This window comes from Astyanax mexicanus, chromosome 24 (genome assembly GCF_023375975.1).
Source record: "Astyanax mexicanus isolate ESR-SI-001 chromosome 24, AstMex3_surface, whole genome shotgun sequence".
Lineage (NCBI taxonomy): Eukaryota > Metazoa > Chordata > Actinopteri > Characiformes > Acestrorhamphidae > Astyanax > Astyanax mexicanus.
The window spans coordinates 31,161,542-31,187,216 of NC_064431.1; the positions used below are offsets into that span (position 1 = coordinate 31,161,542).

General features: G+C 39.7%; 1 protein-coding gene across 1 annotated transcript in view; it reads right to left on the reverse strand.

Annotated features, from left to right (window-relative positions):
- LOC103030382 (plexin-A2) overlaps positions 1-14,266 on the reverse strand; it is a 104,996-nt gene extending 90,730 nt beyond the window's left edge. Inside the window, exon 1 of the mRNA XM_049471686.1 lies at positions 14,032-14,266. The gene's annotated coding sequence lies outside the window, so the exon portion shown is untranslated. The remainder of the gene's footprint in view (positions 1-14,031) is intronic.
- Positions 14,267-25,675: the final 11,409 nt, after the last annotated feature.

The following is a 25,675-nucleotide window of genomic DNA, read 5'->3' on the forward strand; positions in this document are numbered from 1 at the left end:
GAGTGTTTGAACATATGTGTGTGTGTCATACAAGTATTTATACGTGGGTGAGGGCATGTAACTGTGTGTGTGTGTGTGTGTGTGTGTGTTCACTTCCTCTCCTCCCCTTGTTTCCTCCAGTACACGGACAGATTCCAGCTCCCTTCGGTTCAGTACTCGAGTGTATTGTTTCTGTACCGCTTCTCACTAGCTTCTAAACAGAATTAAATTAAACCACTTTTCATTAATTCAGTTTATTTCCTAATAAACTCATTTAATCTGTTTATACACATTTCTACAGTTTATAATTAATAATAACAGCTGAATAAAGCAGCGTTTTACTCCGATAGTATTTAATCAAACTTGTGGAACAGTTGGTTCTAGCACTAGATCTTTCTCTTTGGTTCTAGAACAAAGCAAACAGAAGCAGAAGGATTCTGTTCTAGAACCAAAGATGAGGATTCTGTTCTAGAACTATACAGTATGACTGTTTTAGAACCAGAGAATCAGAGAATGCAAACATGTCCTAGAACTATGAGGTGCAGCACTTTCTTTAAACTGGCTTAGAACCAGACATGTTCATGATTGTTCTAGAACCACAGAACAGGATTCTGTTTTATAGGCAGAGACTAGGAACCTGTGATAGAACCTGGACTGTCTGTAAATGACAGTATTCGGTTCTAGGACCAGATAAAACTGTTCTCTTCAATACTCAAACCAGGACTGTCTAAGAACCATAGAGTTCTAAGTATGTCCAGCACTAAAGCAGCAGCAGCATTAGCATTAGCCGCTAATCGCAGTGCTAGCTGGACATAAACATCACCCAATAGTGCTAAACTGAAGAACCCTGAGTGTTCTTGTAACCCAGGGAGCTATCAGTTAGCTTTTCATTCCACGTAACCTAGCTGGTTTTAATATACTCGCAGAGCTAGCGCTGCGGTTAGCAGCTAATGCTAATGCTGCTGCACCCAGCCTTAGTACTGGAGAAACTTCACTAAAAACGTACCTGTATAATGCTGTATTTCAGTGTAGTGGCTTTACTGCTCCTTAATACCTGACTGGTAGAGAATCAGAGAATGCAAACATGTCCTAGAACTATGAGGTGCAGCACTGTCTTTAAACTGGCTTAGAACCAGAGATGTTCATGATTGTTCTAGAACAATAGAACAGGATTCTGTTTTATAGGCAGAGACAAGGAACCTGTCCTAGAACCAGGACTGTCTGTAAAAGACAGTATTCGGTTCTAGGACCAGATACAACTGTTCTCTTCAATACTAGAACCAGCACTGTCTAAGAACCATAGAGAACCATAGAGCTGGATTCTAAATTAAAAGCAGAGAGAGATTTATTTTATTTTATTATTTATGGTTTCAGAACCAAAGCAAAGGCTTCTATACTAGAACCAGAATCTGGTCCTACAAGCTAAGCTTGTCATTTTGTTTTATAAGCAGAGATTAACCTTATGCCATGAACCCAGAGAATAAGACTCTGTTCTAGAACCAGAGCCCACTATTATACAGCAGGTCTGTTTTAGAACCACCGAATATTACATTTTTGTCTTTAAAGCAGGATTTTGCTCTAGAACCAGAAAATATGATTCTGTTCTAGAACCAGAGAGAAGGATTGTCTTTAAACATTAGAGCAGCATTCTGTTCTAGAACCAGGAAATATAATTCTGTACTAGAACCAGAGACCAGGATTCTGTCCTAAAATCAAAGAGGAGAGCTATTTTAGAACCACAGAACAGGAACCTGTTCTAGAACCAGACGGAAGGACTGTCTTTAAAAATTACAGCAGGAATTTGTACTAGAACTAGAGAGCAGGACTATTTTAGAACCACAGTATGTAAACTGTATTGTTATACCTCTAGAGAGCGGGACTGTCTTTTAGGGTCCTATCATACACCCTGCTCAAGGTGCATTGCGATGCTCATTGCTATCTTACACCACGTCAACATTACTTTCACGCCTCGCGCCCATGCTGTTAAAATAGCGTTAAAAATAGTTTAGGTGGTCTGGAAGTGACGTGTGTTCAGGTGCATTTCTGGTGTGTTTCTATATATTTTGCCGATGTTAAACACAGGAGCTCCACTGACCGATTAAAACCCTGACAACAGTTAATCATCAAAGTCCATTCCTACAGGTGCGCCCAGCAGAATATAGAATAAAATAACATTGCTGCTCTCTTAAATGAGCTGTATCTTCACAGTATGAACGAGCAGATCAGTATCTGTCTCTGCTGCGACGCACAAAAGCGCCTCACTGTTAAGATACGAACGTGCCAAAGTCAGAGCTCACCTGCCTCTTAAAGGGAATGACTACTGGCACACTGATTGGCTTATTTCACTTCATGCCCAAAACACATCCATGATTAATTAAGAGATTTACTTCATGCAAAGCACATTTTTTGCGTCCTTACGATACTAAAGCAATATATAGCACTAAAATAGCTCTGAATATTAGAGAATGATTTTGTTTTACAACAAAAGTGTATTTGATTCTGTCCTAGATCCAGGGACCAAGATGTTATCTTCAGAACCAAAGAGCAGGACTGTATTTACATACCATAGAAATCTGAAACATATAGTACCTTATAGAAACAGCAGAACGTTCTACAGGAGAACTTTGAGAATAAAGTGATTAAATTAGATGGTTCCAGACTGAGCAGAGTAGCAGAATGTTTACGGAGAACCGCAGAGCTCCAGTGCAGATCAGTAGAGAGGAGGTGAGGACCAGGGCATGGTTCTCCTTCAGGTTCTTTAGCATGCAGCCGTCCGAGCGGCGAGATCAAACGGCAGGTGAACAACTGTCACTCTACCCGTCACTCGCTCGCCCTCAAGTCCTTCTCTCACCTTCAGCCTGTCACTCCTTTTCTCTCCCTCTCTCATACACACACACACACACACACACACACACATATGATCAAAGCACCCCCTCCCTGCATATATGAATCTCAACCGTGTAGCAATTAAGTGAGAGCAGACAGATGGTGATCAAACCTCCAGATTGCACGTTCCGAGCTCGCGCTTTCATTTGCAAACGATCTGCTTTGACATTTACAGCAAATGCCTTTATTCTGCGCGGAGCACGGGGAGGGGACTCCTCATCCGTATGATAAGATTCCAACCGCAGCAGAAACGCAGAGACAGCATGCAGCGCTTTAATGAGGAGCAACAAACTGCAGGACTCAATATATACTTATAATAAATCCATATAAATCCATATAAAAAGAGAATTCCGAAGAATCCCGTAAGATTCCAAGAAGCGCGTCTTTCAGCTGCCAGAATCTGAAGCTCCTCATGTGGGAATTCTGAGATTTTCAAATCAGTGTAGCTTTAAATTGGCCCTCCTGAGAGTTCAAACAAAGACTTCTTGGAATGTTCTTGGAATTTAGAAACTCCAAAAAGCTCGATTTCTGCATTTCTTAATGTTCTAAGATCTGATCCAGGTTCTCTGAGTGATATTTTACCTGAATGACTTTAAAAAGGGAATTCTCAGCTATACAGCTCTTTTAAAAATGAAGAGAACACTTCAGTTTCTGAATCAGTTTCTCTGATTTTGCTTCTTATAGGTATTTATTTGAGTAAAATGAACTACAGACAACATTTCTCCCAAATTCCAAATAAAAAATTGTAATTTAGAGCATTTATTTGCAGAAAATGATAAATGGCTGTAATAACAAAAAAGATCCTCAAATAAAGCAGAGAAAACCAGTTCATATTCATAAAGTTTTAAGAGTTCAGAAATCATAAATTAATATTTGGTGCAATAACCCTGGTTGTTTTTAATCACAGTTTTCATGCATCTTGGCATCATGTTCTCCTCCACCAGTCTTACACACTGCTTTTAAATAACTTTGCAAATTTTCAATAAATGCAGTTCAGTTTGGTTTGATGGCTTGTGATCATCCATCGTCTTTCTTGATTATATTCCAGAGGTTTTGATTTTGTAAAATCAAAAAAACTCATAATTTTTAAGAGCTCTCTTATTTTTCCCAGAGCTGCATAAATGTGTATTTCGAACATTTCGAAGATTATACCAAATTCCTAATCCATTAAAAACAACTCTCATATTTTTATCGTGTTTCCTACAATACATGAAAACCTTTTTTAGGAAGGTGACAATATACTTTTGGATCCAATGCTCTCAATTATAACAATAGTTATGATGGCAGAATACCCTAAAATTCCATACATGCTCTTACCAAAGATTCCAAATCACCCCAGTTTGTGCTCGTTTCTGCTCAGTGTTTGAGAGATCTGATTATCTGGTTCAGTTTCTCTCAGTGACGTTCAGCTGAAAACACACAAATATTAATTCAACGACATCAAAGACTTCACACTGGGAATTCTCAGCTGTAATCTGTGATTCAGAGTTTTTTATATCTCTCCTTCTCTTCTTCTTCTCTATCTCTCTTTTTCCTCTTTCTCACTTTCTGCACATGTAGATCTTCTGGCTCCAGACTCTATAGGTCCAGTAAAGCACCATCTGGCCTCAGGGGAGGAACAGGGCCAGAGAGAAGAGAAACTGGCACAGCCAATCAGCATCAGCGCCAAAAACCAGAGGTAGTGGCAGAAACACAGATAGACACTTCCTGTAGTGTATGACAGTCTGTCAGAATGAATGTGTGGATCATATGACCCTTATAGAAAATTTTAGAGCATTATAGTGCACCCCCTATGCTTCCTGTGGAGTATTACAGTCTGTCAGAATGAGAGTGTGCTTCATATGAACATTATAGAGCGGTATAGAGCAGCCCCTATGCTTCCTGTAGAGTATTACAGTCTGTCAGAATGAGCATGTGCATCATATGAACATTATAGAGCATAATAGATCATTATAGAGCGCCCCCTACGCTTCCTGTAGTGTATTACAGTCTGTCAGAACGAGAGTGTGCATCATATGAACATTATAGAGCATTATAGATCATTGTAGAGCGCCCCCTACGCTTCCTGTAGTGTGTTGCAGTCTGTCAGAATGAGTGTGTAAATCATTTGACCATTACAGAGCATTATAGAGCACCCCCTATGCTTCCTGTTGTGTATTACAGTCTGTCAGAATGAGTGTGTAAATCATTTGACCATTACAGAGCATTATAGAGCACCCCCTATGCTTCCTGTTGTGTATTACAGTCTGTCAGAAAGAGTGTGTGGATCATATGAACATTATAGAGCATTATAGAGCGCCCCCTATGCTTCCTGTAGTGTATTGCAGTCTTTCAGAATGAGAGCGTGCGTCATATGAACATTATAGAGCATTATAGAGCGACCTCTACCCTTCCTGTAGTGTATTGCAGTCTGTCAGAATGAGCGTGTGCATCATATGAACATTGTACAGCATTATAGATCAACCTCTACGCTTCCTGTAATGTATTACAGTCTGTCAGAATGAGTGTGTGGATCATATGAATATTATAGAGCATTATAGAGCACCCCTAGAGAGAGAGAAAGAGAAAAGAGAGAGAGAGAGAGGGAGAGAGAGAGAGTAATCCTCAACCCAAAATGAGATTTTACCTTTAATCCACAAAACAAATACTGAATTTCTCATTATGAACACAGCAAACACACACTCTCTTTCTCTGTCAGCATGTCAGTGTGTGTGTGGTGTGTGTGAACATATGTGTAGATGGCTGTGTGTTATCATGATTGTGTCAACATTTGCATGTGTGTGTGTGTGTGTGTGTGTGTGTGTAGGTAGATGAGGTTGTGCCAACAGTGCCATCTGCTTACAGAGCTATAGAGGATCCATCCTCACTTCATCACCACCTCTAAACACCTCTCTCTCTCTCTCTCTATAAGTAATAGTCTGTACTGGACTAATCTGAATTAAACTAGACCGAAATAAACCAAACTGAATTGAATTGAACTGAATTAGACTGAACATAACTAGACTGAGGTAAAAAGAATAATACTGAACCCAATAAACATGAATTAAACCGAAAGTGAACCAAACCACTAAAAACTGACCCAATCTGAACCAGACTAAACTGAATTAAACTAAGTGAAATTAAACTTAACCAGACTGAACTGAGCCAAACAGAACCAGACTAAACTAAAGAAAACTAAACCAAATTGAACCAGACTAAACGGAGCCAATCTGAACCAGAGTAAACTGAACCAATCTGAATCAGGCAAAACTGAACTGAACCAATCTGAAACAGAGTAAACTAAACCAATCTTAACCAGACTAAACTGAACCAATCTGAATCAGACTAAACCAAGCCAATCTGAACTGGGCTAAACCGAGACAACCTAAACCAGGCTAAATTGGACCAATCTGAACCAGGCTAACTTAAACTAAACCAATATAAAGCAGGCTAAACTACACCAAACCAAACTGAAACAAACTAAAATGTAATAATTGTGTTATTATTGATATATTGATATAATTGTCCATGTAAATCTTATTATACTACATAGATAATTAAAACGATGCAAATCGTCACTGTCCAGTTTCATTTTAGTCTGCATCAGTTTGGTTAAGTTTAGTTCAGACTGGTTCAGATTGGTTTATTTCAGGTCATTTTGGAAATTTCCTTTTGGTCCATTCATTAATACATTTTGACACAATGTAAGGGACAATTTGGCATTTAAATTATGTAGTATACAAAAAATCTTATAGTATATTCAGACTTTCTACAAGATAAATAAAATGAAACTGAACTACAGTTCTGACTTTACAGAGAAACTCAGAGAAGCAGAAGGATGTCTGACGGAAATCTGTTCCTGTTTTCTTGAGCTACACACTTTAAACCCATCTGTCTGTGAAGGTCTTTAGCTTTCCGGATCACTGAACCGTCCAGGAGCAGGAAATCACGACCTCTGGTACACAGACCAGACGCTCATCAGGGGGTATTAATAATACTCTAAATATACCCAACAAAGCCTCTTATTAGAGTGGATATATATTAATAACTCTCTAAATGTGGGTATTGAGATTTAATAAGATACCAAATCACCTTTGGTCTTTATTACAGACACTTTGACATCCCAACACTACCTTAAAGAGGTTCTGCAGCCAGTGGCTCTACCTTTTTTAAATATTATTAGGGAAAGAACAATATACCGATATTGCAATATATCATATTGTTCGCATGGTGTTAAATATGGATACCTGCGGTGAAGAATATTGGTTGTTTAATTCGATGAAACTGACACCGATAAATCCATAACTCCTGGTATTTGCTCATTATATAAAGTAGGGCTGTGTATTGGCAAGATACATATCGCAATGTAGGGATTATGACTCAATATTGTTACCAAGGCAATATATTGCAATTGTCAAAAAAAATTATATGAGAAAAAACTAACACCATAGTATAAAAAAATCTAATTAAAAAATCTGAATAAAACAGGAGTTTACTTTTAACCAATCAAAACCAAAAAGTGGGATCTAATGACAGTACATCATTTATTAAATTAAGCACTTCTGACACCAATCTTTTCATGTTACACATAATGCGTTTCCGAACATAGATACAGTATTGCAAAGCATAATATTGCAATATGATACGAAATACAATATCGATTTATTTAGGAGTATTTTATCCTCTTCAGTAACACAGATGCTGTGAAGTATCTTAGATCTAGAAAGCAATAAAATGCTTCTCTGGCAAACTTTTGTTTACATTTCTCCCCTTGCTCTGCATGACTTTAATCTCCTTATAAGGGCGTTTGTACCCAGCCGTGTCCAAATTCACTAGACGGAGCAGCAGTAGTGTATTGGAGCGCGACCCTGACGACGCGGGTTCGATGCCGCTTGAGGAAGAGTGTGTTTATTCATTTATATTTTCGTTTCTTCCTGCTTTGAGATCAACTGTTCTGCAATTGGGTTCAACAACCCTCGGGGCTGGAGATCTACTTTAACACTTCATTTCACAAAACAGTATTTTTTTGTGGCCGCCACTTAATGGCTTTGAAAATATCTGTCCCGCCACCTTAATTAACTTAAATTCCGACACCTGCTATATAGCTTTAACAGCTTTAACTTTTCTAGGAATGCTTTCCACAAGGTTTAGGAGTGTGTTTATGGGAATTCTTGATTATTCTTCTAGAAATGCGTTTGCGAGGTCAGACAAATCTAATTCACTTTAAACCACCCCAAAGGTGTTCTATGTTGTCCACGTCTTTATGGACCTTGTTTTGTGTACTGGTGTGCAGTCATGTAGGAACAAGAAGGGGTCGTCCCCAAAATCTTAAATGTTCCTGCAATGTTGGGGACATGAAATTGTCTGAAATATCCTGCTCTACTGAAGCATTAAGATATTCTTTCTTTTGAAATGGAAAGGGAAATGCCCAACTAGAGAAAAACTATTCCACAACATAATCATAATGATCCCCCCTCAACCAAACTTTACACTCAGCACAATGCAAGTATACCGCAGCCAAACTTACAGTAATTGCCGACCCCTCTGTTTTAGAGAATTGTTTAGTGATATATTGAGTATTATAGTATCACAGTATCATGAGATCATGAGACCCTGTGATTCCTGCTCCTGGTCTGAGCGTACAGTAGGTTATGATAATCACTGAGGCGGAGCTACAGTCTTTTTTTAAATTATCCTGTCCAACAGTAAAGGTCATGATCTAGATTTTGAAGATGCTCTGACTCCGACCAGAACTGAACAATTAAGACAATTAAGATGCTAATGAGCTTCTCGTACGGAAAGTCGTAGAGGACACAATCAGCAGATCTTCCAGATCTCACTCCGACTCTCTTCTCTCGGCTGAAGGGACGAGAGAAGACGTATTAAATCTGTTCCTGGCTGAGACATGCTCCAGCCCTCCTTCTCTCCATCATTAAGTCCTCTGACCTTCAGCGATGTTCTGCCTATAGGCTGGAGAACACTGAGTGAAATATCAGCCTGACATTTACCCTACAGAGCCGCCGCCCAGCCCGCTAACAATACACTGATTACCGCACCAGAGAGTGCGCCGCGCCGCCAGCCGGGGTGAGGTGGGGCTGATGGGGGGGCAGGATGTGCCTACTACTGTTTTTGAGATGGAATGTCTCTTAACCGACTACTGCTTTTGTGATTCACACACACACACATTCATACACGGATGCTCGTCCTCAGGGCTCCAACGTGTGAGCAGTCACAGTTCATCAGTGTGAGTGTGTTCACCTCCCGTGATGTCTGTGTTCTCACACACTCACTGGAGAGATTGTGTGTGTGTGTAAGTGTGTTTGTGTGTGTGTATCACAGTTTTGCCCGACTTTGTAGTTTAGATCCTGAGCTCAGCTGACCTGCAGACCCTCTCCTGTTCAAGACAGTGTGGACTTCACTTTGATTCTCTGTTTCCTTTGATCTTTCACTCTGTTTCAACACCAAGATCCCTCTCAACACTCCGACCACAGCACACTAGTGTGGGAATCACAGGGTATCTCGCGATATGTTATGATGTGATCGTGATACGTTGTCTACAATAACGATAATGTCACAATACTGTGATTCTACAATAGTCTATATGCTGTATCGCAGTGCTGGAATATTATAAAATAAATAATTTGGATCACCTTATGGTTCCAATGAACGTTTACCACATGTTAGTAGTGTTGGCAAATAAGCTACATCATGCTTAAGTGCAATAGAATCACAAAACTCATTATTTGAAAGGTATAGATCCCTCCCTCAAACAAAGTCTGCTGGCTAATCCTGATGTGTACTGTCTATGCAGGTTTCCCCTTATTGTGATGTCACAAACGGCTCATAGAAGCATCTGATTCCTGACACCAACCTCCTTCAGCCAAACTCTTTCATGAGGAAATACAAAAACACACAAAAAGTAAGTTTTGTATAACATGTCTCGTTTAAATCAGTCAGATTATGTGTCAAATGTGTAAATTGCAAAATTCAATGCACGACAATAAACTCAAACCTGTCTGTGGCATTTTTAAGACCTGTTAAAAGACACTAAGACAAAACATTTTAGTGTGAACGAATTTGTGAGCTTTTAAGACTTTTTAAGGATCCACAGAAACACAGCTCACAAATTCAGCTATCCTGAACTCTAGACTGAGTTTCATTTCAGCTGCTGGACTCTCATCCTCACTCTGCCCTTTCTCTCACTCTCTGTCTCTCTGTCTCTCTCTCTCTCTATTCGTGTAGTAATTGCTTTTCTTCTCTGTGTGTTCAGAGGGGCCGTGTGTGTGTTATCTTCCACTGAGGGCCAAACAGTGCACCTTTATCTCCTCTCCTCTGTGACCGACACGCACACACACACACACACACTGTCTCACACATGAACTGATAAGACAGAGGAAGAGGGAGGATGGAGGTTAAATTGACAGACGGAAGCAGACAGGCAGGTGGAGCTCAGACTCAGACACAGGGTTAGCTTTAGCTTTAGCTTCAGTGTAGTTTAGAGAGGTCTGGAGCTCCTGGTTTTGATCCAGTGGTGAGAATGACCTCGTAAGAAGCTAAAAATGACAGAGACCTGCAGGTTTGGGTCTGTGATGCGTTTGTGTAGTAGACTGGTCTATGTGGAGGAGAATGAATGTTGGGGCAGTGGGTGTAGTTTGGGGTATTTTGTGAAGAAAGGTGTAGCAGTGGGTGTAGTTTGAGGCACTTTAAGAAAAATGGAGAGGTGGAGAGGTGGATGTAGACTGGTCCATTTGATGGAGAATGAATGCTGAGACATGGAGAGTATGATGTAGACTGGTCCATTTGGAGGAGAATAGATGCTGGGGCAGTGGGTGTATTTTGGGGTATTTTGAAGAAAAATGGTGGAGAGATGGATGTAGACTGGACCATTTTGATGAAAATTTGGGCAGCTAGTTGGGGACGGTTGGGGTAGAATGTTGGGGCAGTGGGTGTAGTTTGGGGCACTTTTAGAAAAATGGTGGAGAGGTTGATGTAGACTGATGCAGACTGGTCCATTTGGAAGAGTTTGATTGTTGGGACAGTGGGTGTAGTTTGGGGTATTTTGTGAAGAAAGGTGTAGCAGTGGGTGTAGTTTTGAGACAAATACACTTTGAGACAGTTGGATGTAGACTGGTCCATTTGGAGGAGAATGAATGCTGGGGCAGTGGGTGTAGTTTAGGGCACTTTGAGAAAAATGGTGGAAAGATGGATGTAGACTGGTCCATTTTGACAAAAATTAGGGCAGCTAGTTGGGGATTATTGATGTAGAACGTTTGGGCAGTGGGTGTAGTCTGGGGTACTTGGAGTAGAATAGTGTATAGAGTAGTGGATAGAGTATGTAGAATTTAGAGGCTGATGGGGTTTATTTGGGTAATAATGATTACAGCAGTTGGATGTTTGGGGTATTTTGTGGAGAATGGTGTAGCAGTTTGGCGTATTAAAGAGCGTATACTAGGGCAGTTGCTGTATGGTATAGTATGGGCATTTGTCTGAGTTTGCGGAGAATAGTGGGACAGTCAGGGGGGAATAGTGGGGCAGAAGGGGGCAGTTGGTGGAGTCTGGGGCAGGTGGGGGAGGGGGGTCAGTGTAGTGGACTGTAGATGATGCAACGGTTGACATTTGTGCTCGCGGGGAAAATGGGTCAGTGATCTTACCCGTGTGATGATGAAACGTCTAAATGGAGGCAGACAAAGACAGGGGGCGGGGCCTCGGGGGGCAGTAAGGGGAAAGGGGGCGTGGCCTTGAGGGGCAGTAAGGGTAAGGGGGGGTATGTTATTCACGACTTCGGTCATTTTCCTGCTCTGAGTCATAAACACACCAACAGACAGAGAGACAGACTATCTAACAGCGGGGAAATTGATGGTAATCATTCCTGGGAGGGTAAAAGCGTGTAATCAGAGTCATATCAGAGCACTCTGCAGTCACACACTCACACACTCGCTCACACACACACACTCACACACTTCCTAACAAGTGGTTTGTTCTGTATTCCGCATTTTCTAAAATGAACTTTTTACCCCCGCAGTGACACACAGTCATCAGGATCAGCTCCATTACTGCCAGTTTATAAACACTAATGCTGGACTCTTTAGTGACACTTCAGTTTCAGCCATGTGGAGACCAATATCATCATAATCACCACCATCACTATTATCACCATCATTACCATAATCATCATCCATCATTATAACCATCTATGATCTTTACAAACGTTTTAGCAAGCATCATTTTTCTTACTTCCATGATCACTATTGCTATCGCCACATAATGATCACAATAATCATAATCATCACCACCACCACTATCATATCACCATCACCATAAGCCTACCATAAATGTCCATCATTACCATTGCCATCATCACCTCCATGATCGCCATTACTATCACCACATAATGATCACCATCAGCATAATCACCAACATTTCATAACCATTACCACAGTCACCATAACCCTACCACAATTATCATCACTATTACCATCAACACCCTTACATTATAACTTTCATGTCACTATTACAAATACCATGATTATTACACACCATTACACCATCATTACCATCATTATAATCATCTAGACAATTTCATAACCATTACCACCAACATCATCAGATCACCATCCCTATAACCCTACCATCACAATGATCACCATTATTATCACCACATCATGATCCCAATAATCATAATCACCAACAGCATTTTATAACCATTACTACAGTCACAATAACCATACCACAATTATCACTTTTACCAGCAACACCATTACATTATAACTGCCATTCTCACTATGATCACCATCATTATCACCACATCATGATGACAATAATCATAATCACCAACACCATTGCGTAACCATTACCACCACCATTGTTATCCTCGCCATGATCAACATGATTATCATCACATCATAATCACATCGCCATTTCATAACCACAATTATATTATTACAATCATCACCATCACTTTTTTGCATCTATGCAATACACAACAACCCCACAATACAAAACAAACACACCATAACAATCATCACCATAACAATCATTACTTTCATCACCAATCACCACTACTACTATAATCTCCACTTACACAATCATCATCATCATCATCTTCATCAACACTTTTATCACACTCCATTTTTTTCCATTATTTCCATCTCCACAATTATAATCACTCATTACCATCACAGTCACTACCATCATCCTTACTTTCATCATCACAGTTATCATCACATCCATCACTGTGTGTGCCATCATCAACACAATAATTATCACTGTCATCATCTTCATCTCAATCATTACCAAACTAACTATGACCATTATAATCATTATCAACTTTGCACTTTATTCTTAACCCAATAAAAGTCCCTGGATTTATATAGTCCCTGAAAATATAGTTCTAAATATTTAAACATTGGATGTATGAGGTGTTGTTTTATTTGTCTTGGGGGGTGTTTTTTTCATTTCTATTTGTTTACTTGTTTACTCTGCTTTAATGCAAATGTGAGCCTCATGAATAAAACATCCCCAACAGGTTTAACTCATGTTGGCAGTAGGTGGGATGATGCACACACATCTGAATTAATGCACGAGCTTATAAATGCGTTTCATGACTGTCTGACTCAGCGAAAGACCCCCAAACACCAGTCAGCCCCCTCAACCCCAAGCAGAAGTGTATAGAGTATACCCCCCCCCCCAGTACACCCCCCCCCCCTCCCCTCATTTCCACAGCACTCCAGTGCGCTGGTTCATTCATTCATTCAGTAGCACCGGCGGCAGCAGCGCGTGCGTGCGTAAAGGACCTCTACGCAGCTGGTAGCAGCAACATATGGTGTTGAGGGTTACACTCAAACACACACGCGCACTCCACTCACAACTGCAAATGCACGCGCTCTGAAACAGCATGCACAGTAAAAAAAAATATATATATATATATATATATATATAAATATATGCAAACAAAAAGTGATAAGCCTAAGTCAGTCAGTTCCCCGCGAGATAATGCACAAGAATCTGTATGCAACATGCAACCCCACTACACACAACTGCAAGGCTTCTGGGAGATGGATCGTTTGCACGTGCATTCAGTGCACCACGAACTTGAACGTTACACAGCGTGCAACATGTTGCACGAATGAATACGTCAATGCACTGTGCGTTTATACGTTTATACAAAGAGAAAAAAAAATGCCTTACCGGTCCGGTGCACCAAACTGGAGAAGGTGATTCACGCGCGCGCGGCTTCAATGCTCCCCAAAATGCAACCAAAAACCCGCAGGAATTACTCAAACAGTCGCGCGAGTCCCATTAATAACGCGTTAACGCTGCAGTGAGGCGATAAGTGGGCGTTCCGTGGCTCGTCGCGCGCGCCAGCCGTGCTATGACATTGTGCTCGTCCGCGCGACACCGGCTGAATGAATGAGCGGAGCGAGCTCGCGGATCCCCGGCTCGCGCTTCCAGCCCTGCCGCGTACGAGGCGTGGAACGCGTCCAAATTAGCATCCTCATTTGCATTCCGCCTCCTGATTGGACGCGGCGCGGAGCCGAGTCCGCGGAGAGACACGCCCACTTCTTATTCATCCTGATACTGTAGAGTAGCAGCGCGCGACTGTACCGCGCTACAGGCGCGCTAGAGGGCGGACTGCTGGAAAATGAATGCGAGTGAATGGAAACAAACGGAGCTTCTTATTCAAAGTAACAAAAATATAAATATGTATAATAAATAAAAATACAGCTCTGGAAAAAAAATAAGAGACCATTAAAAAATGATGAGTTTCTTTGATTTTACCAAATTAAAAAAACTCTGGAATATAATCAAGAGGAAGATGGATGATCACAAGCCATCAAACCAAACTGAACTTGTTAAATTTTTGCACCAGGAGTAAAATCATAAAGTTATATCTATAAATGATTAGATTTATTATTTTATCTTCTTATTAAATTATTATATTAAAAGTATCATTTTTTAATATATTTATGTTATCATCTCTGATATTAGCACTCATTCTTTTTTTAAAAATCATTGTTATAAGGAATTATTTGTTATTTTATTTTATTAATTTATTAATATGATCATATGATCAATATGTTTTTAATCTATCAATATTTTTCATATATTATTTTTTTAAATAAATAAAACTAAGAGAGCACTTCAGTTTCTGAATCAGTTTCTCTGATTTTGCTATTTATAGTTTTATGTTTGAGTAAAAAGAATGTTGTTGTTTTATTCTATAAACTACAGACAACATTTCTCCCAAATTCCAAATAAAAATATTGAAATTTAGAGCACTTATTTGCAGAAAATGAGAAATGGCTGAAATAAAAAAGCAGAGCTTTCAGACCTCAAAGTTCATATTCATAAAGTTTTAAGAGTTCAGAAATCAATATTGGGTGGAATAACCCTGGTTTTTAATCACAGTTTTCATGCATCTTGGCATCATGTTCTCCTCCACCAGTCTTACACACTGCTTTTGGATAACTTTATGCTGCTTTACTCCTGGTGCAAAATTTCAAGCCATTCAGTTTGGTTTGATGGTTTGTGATCATGATGGTTTGGTAAAATCAAAGAAACTCATCATTTTTCCAGACCTTCCATAGCTGTATATGGTCCAGTATGAATCTGTATATGGATTTACTGTTTCCCAAAATCACAACCAACACCCGTATCTGCAGCTACTTGCCTGTGAATAATGGCTCTGTTCGGTTCCTGAAGCCAAACAGATGGCAGGCCTTCACCTGGGCCAGCACAGGGGTACCTGGCCACCAGGCCCAATTACAAATTACACTCCTCAACACGTGCAGTACAGCCAGCGCTGCAGGAAACCTGCTGTAAACTGTGGTGAAACTGCTGCAGGTTAGAGGGAATAATCAGACCTGTAGCTGCGAGCATCAACACTCAGCTAACTGCTGTAGGAGAGATAAAAGCAGCTGTGGCTTCTCCAACCTCAGGGTCTGAACATCTACCCTGCCGACGCTGCACCAGATCTCACAAATACACTCCTGTGAAAAGTTACAAACAAGAAAAACACCTTCACTCAGCGTCAGAGTAACAGATGCAACAATAGCTGTGCTATTCGTTTGGAAGATAATCAAGTTACCAGGAACAATGCATGATTAAACATTTCATTATATTTAGGGCCCTATTTTATCGATCTTTAGGTAAGCTGCTAACAGTGCACCATGCAGCTTGATTTAGGGCGTGTCTGTGTGTCTTTGCTATCGTAATGACAGGAAAAGTACACCTTGCACGATTCAAAACATGCAAAATTCATGTATTAATTCTCTTAATTATCATGAGTGTGGTTAATTTTGGGCGTAAAGTGAAATGAACTAATCAGCGCTTCGTTTGCTCTACATTTCCTTTAAGAGCCAGGTGAGCTCTGACTTTGGCAGATTGCAATATTAACAGCGCAGCACTTCTGAGCTTCTTTTCAGAGAAAACTTATCTGCATGTTCTTGCTGTGAATGTCTGCAAGCAGCTGCATTGCCAAGATAGTAATACGCCAGAAATTAACTTAAACACACCTCATTTCAAGACTACCACGCCCATCAGTGTAGATATATTCACATGCCGTTGCTATTTAAAGTGCTCATTCCAATTTTTTTTTGTAAATTTTAAAATGTCTAGTTGTGGTCTCTAGTATAAATAAATAAATAAATGCTGTGTGAGCCAATATAATGAAAGTGCTCCGGTGATCCAGTATAACACTGCTTTAGTCTGGTGGAGGAGTGGACGGGCAGAAACAATACTTTGTTACTTTACAACATGTGTAATAATGCCCTGCTAAATGCAGTTCAGCCACTGACCCAGTCTTAGAGTCTGTGTAAAACGCCAAATCCACCGGAGATCCTATGTAAATCTATAGTTACACACAGAGAGGTGGGTAGTCCTGGGCCTAGAAAAATCCCCAGAGTGGATTTTTACTTTTAACTAGTGTAAAACTGAACTGTTCTAAACATACACCTATCTATCTCTATTGTACTTCGCTGGTGGTGTTGTTCCTCCATAGACTAATTCTAACCATTTGTTTCTTAGCTCTGAATTACTGGATAAAGTATATAAGTACTGATGTGTTATTCGCACAAATAACACAGGAATGAACTGCCATGATGTTCCTAGCGCTGTTAGCTCCTAAATAGACCTAAAAAAGTCTGTTAGTGTGGTGTAAAATAGCAATGAGCATTGCAACGTGCCTTATGTCATATTTATTGACCTGCTCTATGCCACACATCTCAGCATGGAGCTGTAGACGTTCCTAATGATTTTCTTTGATAATCTATCAATTCCACCCAGCTCGAATATAGATCTTTCTCTTATCAGAACACGACTGGAAATCGGTTACCGTGCTATTTGTGCTTCCACATTAACCAACATGGAAGTGTTAAAAAAAATAATCCAATATCATCCCACACATTTTCAGTCAGGGATATGTTTGGTGATGCACCTGGCCATAGCATACATTTGTTTTTACCTTAAGGAGCACCAGAGTGCTCATTCAGAAAAGGCACTGCTGTAGACTGAATGCTGGATGTGCTGCTATAGCTATGAAAAGCTCAGGTTAATGATAATGTTTAGGTTTATTGTGACATAACATTTACAGGGATGCTTTTGTTCTTGTTTGATGTTCTGAGCTCATTATCAGTGAGAAGAGGTTGAAAGAAGACACTTTTGAGAATAAAACATGCGGCAGAAAATGAAGCTCTGACCTTTGAAAGACCTTTAACTTTAATTGCTGTGGAATTATTCGTCCAGTCGTCTGAATAAGGTCTTGCTTTTAATGAAACATTGGGAGGCAGAGAGCGCTGTGGCATTTTTAAATATCCAGGGCTTTTAAAAAAGGAATTTAAAATGATAAAAATATTCTTAATTAAAGCAGACTCGGCCACTCCGCGCTTTTATCTTCCACACTGAGGTAAAAACTTAAAGAGAATTAAAGTTAGATGAGTGAATATTTTTCATGTTCATTAGAGTTCAGGTACAATAATGATGACCTAGAATCTGATACAATGTATCGCCAAAAGTATTCGCTTTTTATTAGCTTTTGCACTCGTATGAACTATGATATCGGCCACCCTTTACAGCATGGGATGGCAATAAAAAAATGCTTCTCTGGTGAGCTTTTGTTTACATCCCTCCCCTGTCTCTCTCTGTCGCATGGCATGACTTTAGTTTTCTGACTGTTCTTGTTTTTCCGCCCGTTCTTGGGCTCCCTATCTCCTCATAAATTTTTTTTTTTCCTGGCTGTGTCCCAATTCACTAGCTGGGGCAGCGGTAGTGTATTGGACTGCAACCCTGACGACACAGGTTTGTTGTGTTTATTTATTTATTTATTCCTTTCTTCTTGGGTTTACCTGCTTTAAGATCAACTGTTCTGCAACTGGGTTCAACAATCCTCTGGGTTGGAGAGCTACTAGTCTGTTTCACTCCATCCCATTACACTACATTTTACAAAACAGAATTTTTTGGCTTGGAAATGGCTTGGAATATATCTGACCCGCAGCCAAACTTAATTGCCGACCCCTGCCTTTATAGCCTTACCAGCTTTAACTTTTCTAGGAAGGCTTTCCACAAGGTTTAGGAGTGTGTTTATGTGAATTCTTGACCTTATCTTTCAGAAGCACATTTGCGAAGTCAGAGAGGACCAACTCTAATTCTAAATCACTCTAAATCATCCCAAATCTTGTCAATGTCTTTATGGACCTTGCCTTGTGTACTGGTGTGCAGTCGTGTAGGAACAAGAAGGAGTCGAACCCAAAATGTTCCTCCAACAGTGGAAGCATTAACTACTAGTTGTGTTCCTCAGAACCACTTGTACATGTACAGTTTTCACAATGTAAACCCATACGTCGTTTGAACTCAAATGATTTAAGTCTGTTTTACATAAAATTGGATATTTCTAAACAATACTCAACTATTTTGAGTTAGTTGAACATTTGTGGACATATATACATATAAACACAGATCTTTGAGTTAAACCAACTTGTAATAACTGAGTTGAGTCTGTTTCCATGAACAGCTTCTTTTCCATTGGCTCCTGTCACAATCTATTTGCATACTGGGTGTCCAACAGTTTCTGACAGACTAACACTCACCATCAGTGTGTAGTGATTCCCCACTGGGCTACCTTACAAATAAATCAAGTTTCCTTTTAGTTGTAATAACTTGCTGTTTTAATTTATGCTAACTCAAGTTTTTATTAACTATTACTCAAATAAAATTGAGCAAACCAGTTGCCTGAAGATTAAGTTAAGTAAACTCAACTTATCCAGTCTTACAGTATAACAAAAAAAAGTTAAATCAACTTCACCTTTAGTTGTAATAACTTGATGTTCTAAGTTATGCTAACTTAATTTTTTTATTACCCATTACTTAACGGTTTTAAAGCAACTGGTTTCCTCAATTTTTTTAAAGTAAATTCAACTTATCCGGGCTCACAGTGCAGTTTTCATAGTCTTTTACAGTGAAACTCCTATTGGACGGCTCTCGTGTCCAGAGCTTTCCACGAAGCCGGAAGGTCAGAGCAATGTCAGATGGCGACGGAGTCTGACGGAGTGTGAAATGCAGACTGGAACTGTGCAGCTGAGTGGATGTGTGAATTTTATCAGCTGTCTGTGGATATGCAGAGATTATCCCTGCGCTGGAAAAGCCCGGAGGGAGGTTTATTTCAGCGCTTCAGCCTCCAGGGATCTGAAAGATGAGTCGTTTGGCAGATCCTGCCATTCCGCTGCTGTTTAACACTGCGGCCGGGCCCTTCTCCCAGCAGCTGGATAAATCTAGAGGAAATCCGTTTCAGAGCGAGTCTGATTCCGTCTCCGTCGCTCTTCATTCCTGCGCTGTTCTCACGCTGCAGAGCGGAAAATACAGCTCACGACTAGAGTAGCATTTACTGGTAGCTGGTTTTAGATGGTTTAAGCTGGTGTCAGTGGTTTAAACGCTGGTCATCCAGATCCAAAACACACCCTAAACACTTAAACTAGCTGCTCATCACACTGACCAGTATACAGGGGTTGGACAATGAAACTGAAACACCTGTCTCATTTTAGTGTGGGATTTTAGGTTTCATGTCTAATTTGGAGCAGCCTGGTGTTCAATCTTCATTAATTGCACATTATTGCACCAGTAAGAGCAGAGTGTGAAGGTTCAATTAGCAGGGTAAGAGCACAGTTCTGCTCTAAATATTGCAATGCACACAACATTATGGGAGACATACCAGAGTTCAAAAGAGGACAAATTGTTGGTGAACGTCTTGCTGGAGCATCTGTGACCAAGACAGCAAGTCTTTGTGATGCATCAAGAGCCACGGTATCCAGGGTAATGTCAGCATACCACCAAGAAGAACCAACCACATCCAACAGGATTAACTGTGGACGCTGTAAGAGGAAGCTGTCTAAAAGGGATGTTCGGGCGTTAACCTGGATTGTATCCAAAAAACATAAAACCAAAACTGTCCGTCGCCACAATAAATTATTGTGGTCTAAAACCAGGTGTTTCAGTTTCATTGTCCAACCTCTGTAATATGTGTTGCATTGGATTTTGCTCATGCTTGCCATGGATGATTTAAAACACCTTAAAATGCCTTGTCCTGTTTTTTTTTTTTAATTAAAATAACTTATTTACATTCTGAAAATTTGGGGGTTTAAAATCTCATCAGTATCAACATCAGTAACAGGAATCAAAAATATTTCTGAATATATTAAATTAAAATAAAGTTGTTATAAGAATGTTATAAGAACTTTTATCAATGATTAAGATTAGCCTTTAACGTTACAGAAATAATGTTCCAGAAGGGTTCTGCAAACATGTGACATACAGTAACAACGATTTGCATCATGAAGTTATTAAAACATTTTTCACATAATGATACCAGCTAGTCGAATACGAACCTTTTGGAAATGTTAGAGGAACAATCAGTAATAAATGCAAGTGAATGTGTGAAATGATAACAGTAGTCCAATTTCCAAACGCTGGATTGAGTTCCCCATTTACTATTTTCCCAAGATGTTAGGCTCACGCAGGTTGCCAGATTGTAGGTGATCATTGAATTTGTACAGTACATTTGCAACTACTATGCTACTGGTGGTGATAAATTGCTGATCTATAGTAAGCAACCTTACTGAAGCTCAGTGATTACCTGTGTTCAGCAGAAAAATAGCCAGCTTGCATGTTTCCATGAATGCGGCATAATATTTTTCAGCTGCTTTGTCCTATACCTGGCAACCCGGCAACCCAGGGTGTCTAAATGGGACCTGTGGAGTGGTGGTGGGCAGATTTGGAGGCCACAACCCACAGAGATTATTCTGACCTACCAATAAAAAATTCAAATAAGAAAATACTGGCTTAAGCTTAATTCTTAAACTCAGCATGTGTCCTAAATATCTGATGATGCATCCTTATTATTTTATGAGTTAATACACAAAATGTAATCCTTTAAAATGATCCTTTAAAAGTAAAATTCCCAAAACTAGAAACAACATAAAAAACGGTAGATAAAAACGTTGTAAGAACGTTAATGCTAATGTTGAGAAAATGTTCTACGATGTCCTGGATGCTCTGAACTGATTCAGTTGGCTTGAATTGAGGTCACAGATTTACACTCCTAATGTAGGGTGATTGTGTATGTGTGTGTGTGTGTGTGTGTGTGTGTGTGTGTGTGTGTATGTAGGTGAACATTGTTTTGAGTGTGTGTGTGTGTGTGAGAGTGTGTGTGCAGGTGAGCTGGTGGGTGTTTGCCTCATCAGCACTTTCTGGCTCTCCTGGGCTGTGTGGATGGATGCAGTCTCCATGGCGACTGACCTTGTTCTGTCTTCTTCTGCACGTTTTTGGCTGGAGAACTTTCCCAGCTTGGAGGAAAAACACACACACACACACACACACACACACTGAAAAACTCATACTGCATTCAAGCGGTGTGGGTTTTATTGGAAAAACGAGTTTTCCACCACTCTTCAACATGGCATCAGCAGCCAGAGCCCGAGACAGCACAATTGTCAGTGCTCTCTCTGGGTAGGTAAATGGCTTTTCTCAGTGCTGCTCATCAACAAACACAACCATGTTCATCCACATGAACCTATTGGCACCATGCCTAATACAAGGCATATATAATTGTTATTATTCTCCTTTTTTTTAAACTCTTTTTAATATATCTGCCCATGCTCTTCAGTGCGCACTCTCTCTCTCTCTCTATGGAAATTGACCTTCTTTTATTGTAAAGATAACTCTGTGAACCCAACCAAAAAACAGTAATATAGATAAAATATAAAACTACAGAAGAAGAGGAGCGAGCCCAATCCGTACTGTCAGTTTATTAATCCGCCAGCAGACACAATTCTGCTCTCAGACTAGTGTTTAGAAGATAACCGAGGCTGGAGAAGAAGATTGCACTAAAGTGTGTGTGTGTGTGTGTGTTTTAGAGGGTAGTAGAAGGACAGACACACTGCTGCGAGCAGGGTCACTGTTTTTAACCTTACACACTTTCACACACTGACACACACACATACACACACATACATATATACACACACACAGACACACAGAGTCTTAAAAATGAGGGAGAGAGAAGAGGATCGGGAGAGAAAAAATTAGAGTAAGAGGAAACAGAAAAAGGAGAGTTTGGAGGGTATCAAGAAAATCACAGGAAAAATAAAAAAGTAAAAAATAAAAAATAATGTTTTTATATTTATTTTCCTACATAGTAAATGAATAGTAAAGTGATCCAGACTATGAAGGAACACATAAGGAATCATGTAGAAACTTAAAATTAAAATACCAAAATTTTAAAGTACCAAAATACCAAACCAATGAACTTATCCTGTACAACAGAGGAAACTCTCACTCTTTCTTTCCTGAAGCAGTCCTGATGAGGGCCAGTTCCATCATCATAACATTTTGATGGTCTTTGCAGTGACTGCATTTGAGAATACTTTCAAAGGTCTTGAACTGTTTGTATTATATTTGTATGAAATGGGAAAAAGTGCTTTACATTAACTTATATTCAAATTAATAAATCAATAAACCAGGTGACAATACTCATTCCTGTTACTGGAACTCATTCCTGTTACTGGAACTCACTCCTGTTACTGGAACTCATTCCTGTTACTGGAACTCATTCCTGTTACTGGAACTCACTCCTGTTACTGGAACTCATTCCTGTTACTGGAACTCATTCCTGTTACTGGAACTCATTCCTGTTACTGGAACTCACTCCTGTTACTGGAACTCATTCCTGTTACTGGAACTCATTCCTGTTACTGGAACTCACTCCTGTTACTGGAACTCATTCCTGTTACTGGCACTCAGTCCTGTTACTTTTTACTATGTTTTGAGTAACAGGACTGAAAGTAACAGGTATAAGTTCTTTATCATATAATTAGCAAAAACATGAGGACAATGAGCACATTTTAGTGATTTTCCCAAAATTCATATTTTAAAACTAAACAAATAAGATAACGTAAGGAATCTTGTAGTAACTTAAAAGTGTTAAACAAACCAAAATACTCTGTGAAGAAGCTTTTAGTTGCTCTTATCTGAGGTTTAGCTGTCAACTTGTGGTTTCTGAGGCTGGTAACTCTGAACTCTGAACTTATCCTGTGCAACAGAGGGAACTCTTGCTCTTCCTTTTCTGGACCAGTCCTGATGAGAGCCAGTTCCATCATCATAACCTTTTTGATGGTCTTTGAGGATGGTCTCTTGAGGACACTTTCAAAGGTCTTGAGCTGTTTTGTATTAACTGGCCTTCATTTTTGTCAACTGCTAGAAGACTAGCACACGCCTCCTCCGACACATGTGAATTCAGACTGCGCCTCTTTTTGAACTGCTGCTGATGCAGCATCGCAGAGTAGCATCACAGCGCTAACGCTCAGAGGAAAGCGCAGCGACTCGGTTCTGATACATCAGCTCACAGACGCAGCCTTGTGCTGATCCACATCACCCTAGGAGTGATGAGGCGAAAGAAAGAGCGCCATCTACTGTGCCCACCCAGAGAGAGCAAGACCAATTGTGCTCTCTCAGGACTGCTGATGACAAGCGACATGACTGGGATTTGAACCAACGATCTCCCGATCATAGTGGCAGCGCCGGACCACTTGACGATGAGCGCTTTTTAATTCCCCTGATTACAGAAGAAGCATTGAATGGGCAGGTGTCCCATTACTTTTGTCCATGTTGTGTGTGTGCGGTAGTACTGAGGTCTGGAGTGTGTGTGTGTGTGTGTGTGTGTGTTGCACCAGCTGCTGCTGTTCTTCTGCAGGACCATCTCCTGCCCTGAGTGCTCGCTGTCACACACACACACACACACACACACACTGCCACCAAACAGATAAATATTTCACCAGTTCAAACTTCATACTTTCAGAAATCTGCTTATGGGACAGAGAGTCTGAGAATCTCTCTCTCTCTTTTTATTATTCTCTCGCTCCCCTTTTTTCTCTTTCTCACTGAATCCAATAACATATTTATTTAACTATTTAAAACATGTGCTGGTCAAACTCAGGCAGCTTTACTTCATTTTTTACTATATTTCTAAGCTGGAGATGTTTACAAAACTCATGTGACATATAAAAAGCATGTTTAAAAGCAAGTCCACTAATTCCTTTGATTTTCTCTCAAAAAAGTCTTTATTTTGAATTTTATTTTAAAGTAATGGTTGACTGCATGTTCAAATAATTGATATTTATGACAAAAAAATTCACTATATATGCATACACATTGTATTAAACTAGGGGCCAATACTCATTCCTGTTACTAGAACTCACTCCTGTTACTTGCACTCTTTCCTGTTACTGGAACTCACTCCTGTTACTGGAACTCACTCCTGTTACTGGAACTCACTCCTGTTACTGGAACTCACTCCTGTTACTTGCACTCTTTCCTGTTACTGGAACTCACTCCTGTTACTTGCACTCTTTCCTGTTGCTGGAACTCACTCCTGTTACTAGAACTCACTCCTGTTACTTGCACTCTTTCCTGTTACTGGAACTCACTCCTGTTACTGGAACTCACTCCTGTTACTTGCACTCTTTCCTGTTACTGGAACTCACTCCTGTTACTGGAACTCACTCCTGTTACTGGAACTCACTCCTGTTACTGGAACTCACTCCTGTTACTTGCACTCTTTCCTGTTACTGGAACTCACTCCTGTTACTTGCACTCTTTCCTGTTGCTGGAACTCACTCCTGTTACTGGAACTCACTCCTGTTACTAGCACTCAGTCCTCTTACTTTTTTATGTTTTGAGTAAAAAGACTGAAAGTAACAGAAATTAGTTTTTAGCATAAAATAAGCAAAAACATTAAAATAGCTAAATGCCAGCTATGCTAATAGAATGAGCACATTCTAGTGGACACTGAGCACATTCTAGTGATTTTCCCCAAAAAATGTATTTTAAAAATAAACAAATAAGATCTAAGAATTACTTTAGGTAACAGGAATGAGTAAAACACAGGGACACAACTAAAATTTGTATTTTAACTTAAATATTATGAATTTATTATTAAAATAAATTCTATCTAAAGCATAGATGGATAAATAGATGAATTTGGCGTCACACAACAACACAAAGAAATTACATCTGTGATGAATTTTATTAATTAATACATTTCATGGTAAAGTTTAGAGTTTATAGTTAGAGAGTGGGGGACAGGTAACAAATGCTATTTTTCAGTGTTCTAAATAGTTTTTGTTATTGTTTTTAATTACATATCTTACTTTTGCAATTAGAGCAATGTATAAGATACTGTGCTTAATAATAAAATATATTTTATAATGTTATTTTGTGTGCACATTTATACGTGTAATTTTCTGGGTACAGAAATGGCACAGATTCAATGGAATATACCATAAACAAA